Source organism: Macaca nemestrina, chromosome 8 (genome assembly GCF_043159975.1).
Source record: "Macaca nemestrina isolate mMacNem1 chromosome 8, mMacNem.hap1, whole genome shotgun sequence".
NCBI lineage: Eukaryota > Metazoa > Chordata > Mammalia > Primates > Cercopithecidae > Macaca > Macaca nemestrina.
The window spans coordinates 116653776-116656917 of record NC_092132.1 but is presented as its reverse complement, the minus strand read 5'-3'; the positions used below and the strand labels follow the sequence as shown (position 1 = coordinate 116656917).

At 38.0% G+C, this 3142-nt stretch overlaps 1 non-coding gene across 1 annotated transcript; it reads left to right on the top strand.

The window, feature by feature from the left end:
• Positions 1-2072: 2072 nt before the first annotated feature.
• LOC112425711 (U6 spliceosomal RNA) lies at positions 2073-2180 on the top strand. The gene has a single exon (XR_003016842.1). It is a non-coding gene; the product is annotated as a U6 spliceosomal RNA (small nuclear RNA).
• The last annotated feature ends 962 nt before the right edge of the window (positions 2181-3142 follow it).

The following is a 3142-nucleotide window of genomic DNA, read 5'->3' as shown; positions in this document are numbered from 1 at the left end:
ACTAAAGATACAAAAAATTAGCCAGGCATTGTGGCGTGTGCCTGTAATCCCAGCTACTCTGGAGGCTGAGGCAAGAGAATCACTTAAACCTGGGAGGCGGAGGTTGCAGTGAGCCGAGATTGCACCATTGAAATCCAGCTTGGGCGACAGGGCGAAACTCCGTCTCAAAAAAAAAAGAAAAAGAAAAAAAAGCCAAATGAAAATCTTGGAATCAATATAATAAAATTACTGAAATTAAAAATTGAATAGATGGATTCAATAGCAAATTAGACATAGCCAAGACAAGACAGTAAAGAACAGAGACAAAAGAATGAAAAATGGGGGGAAAAAAATGTAATTGTCTGGCCACAGTGGCTCACACCTGTAATCCCAGCACTTTGGGAGGCCAAGGTAGGCAAATCCATTGAGGTCAAGAGTTTGAGACTACCCTGGCTAACATGACAAAACCCTGTCTCTACTAAAAATATAAAAATTAGATAGGCATGGTGGTGGGTGCCTGTAACCCCAGCTACTCGGGAGGCTAAGGCAGGAGAATTGCTTGAACCGGGAAGTGAAGGTTGCAGTGAGCCGAGACTGTGCCACTGCATTCTAGCCTAGGCAACAGAGTGAGACTCGATCTCAAAAAAAAAAGTAATTGATATGGGGGTATGGTAAAAACATCTAACATATTTGTAATTGGGACCCAGATGGAGAGAAGAATGGGATAGAACCAACTTTTAAACAAATATTGGCTGCGAATTTTCCAAAAATGATGAAAAACAGCAAGCTACAGTGTAAAGAATTTCTCCTCATGCATAGACGTACACAAACACACACACACATACACACACACCTAGCTATATCACAGAAAAACTGCTGAAAACAAAAAAAGGAAAAATCTTAAAAGCAACCAGAGGGAAAAACCCACATTGTTTTCAGAAGAGCAACAATAAAACTGACAGCTAAGCAAGAGAAAAAATGGATAAAGAAAATTGTTGAAGTGCTGAAAGAAAATAATTACCAACTTAAAATGCTATACTCAATGAAAATATCCTTCAAAAGTGAAGGCATAGTAAAGACATTTTAGGGCAAACAAAAACAGAGAACTTCTTGTTGGCATAGCTACATTCAAAGAAATACTGGAAGAATTTTTTCAGGCAGAAGATAATCCCAGATGAAAACAGTAATGCAAGACGGAATAAACAGGCTAGGCGTGGTGGCTCACACCTGTAAACCCAGCAACTTGGGAGGCCAAGGCAGGCAGATCACCTGAGGTCAGAAGCTCTAGACCAGCCAACATAGTGAGACCCTGTCTCTACGAAAAATACAAAAATTAGCAGGACGTGGCAGCGCATGCCTGTAGTCCCAGCTACTGGTGAGGCTGAGGCACAAGAATCACTTGAATTCAGGAGGTGGAAGTTGCAGTGAGCGAAATCGTGTCACTGCACTCCAGCCTGGGTGACAGAGTGAGACTGTATTAAAAAAAATAAAAAATAAAAAAAAGAAATAAACAACACCAAAAAAGTAAAATTTCTAAATTAATATTTACTACATAAAGCAATAACACTAATGTCTTATAGAGTTCAAAATATAGAGAGAATTAAATATGTTAACAATAACACAAAAGGCAGGAGAAGGGTAAATGGAGTTAAAGTGTTGTGAGGTTCTTGCATTGTTCAGGATATGACATGTACAGTTGTTCCTCTGTATCTATTAAGGATTTGATCCAGGACTTCCCACAGACACCGAAATCCACAGATGTTCAAGTCCCTTACATGAAATGGCATAGTATTTGCCTATAACCTACCCACATCCTTCCATATACTTTAAATCATCTCTAGATTACTTATAATACCTAATACACTGTAAGTGCTATGTAAAGAGTTGTTTTATTGAATTGCTTAGGGAATAATAACAAAAGTCTGTACATATTCAATACAGATGACACCATTCATTTTTTTCCCAAATATGTTTGATCAAAAGTTGGTTGAATCCACAGATATGGAACCCATGGATATGGAGGCCAACTCTAGTCATTTAAGATAGGTTATAATAAAATAATGATACATGTTGCAATCTCTAGGCTAATCATTGTGTTCACTTTGGCAGCATATACACTAAAATGGGAAGAATACAGAGAAGATTAGCATGGCCCCTTGAGCAAAGATGGCATGCAAATTCTAGGGTAATCACCAAAGAATAATAAAAGAATGTACAGTTAACAAGCTTTAGAGTAGGGAAGTGGAATAATTTTTTAAATGCATGAATAATCCAAAGAAGGAGAGAAAGGGGAAAAATTAACAAAAAAAAAAGAACAGATGGAACAAATAAAAAGTAAATTGTAAGATGATAGGTTTAAATCATAGTATCAGTAATTAAATATAAATGATCCAAAGATGCCAATTAAAAGACAAAGATTGTGAGACTGGATAAAAATAAACCTCAAATATAAGGATATGAAAGGAAAAGTTGTGTGGCAGTTTTAAAACATAGCCACAAATCCTTTGGCACCCCTCTCATTAAGAGATGGAGTCTGTCTCCCTTCCCCAATCTGTGTGGGCATGTGGTTCCTTCAACCAATAGAGTACAGAAGAAGTAACACTGCGGGACTTTTGAGGCAAGAGCATAAAAGTCTATGCAATTTATGCCTTGTTTGGTGAAACAGTCACTTTTGGAGCTCTGAGCCCCTGTGTGAGAAATCTGACTACTCAAGTCCGCCATGTTATAAGGAAGTCCAAGTAGGCACTACAATCAACAGTCCTAGCTGAGTCCAGTCTCATGTTAGCCCAGTCCAGGTACCAGACATGTGATTGAAGAAGTCTCCAGATTCTAGTCCCCAATCATTCACATCTTTCCAGCCAAGACTCCAGGCAATGTAGAACAGATATAAAGTGTCCCTGCTAAGCTCTGTCCAAATTCTTCACCCACAATACTTATGAGCATAATAAAATGTTTGTTGGTTTATGCCAGTAAGTTTTGGGGTGGTTGGTTATGCAGCAGCACAAAAATGGAAAAAGTTGAAGCTAAAAGGATGAAAAAGATACATCAAGCTAACAATCAAAAGAAAGCTGGTGTAGCTAGACAAATATCAGACAAAGTAAACTTTAAGGCAAGCAGTTTTACTGAGTGATATTTCCTAACAATAAAGGGATCAATTCAATAA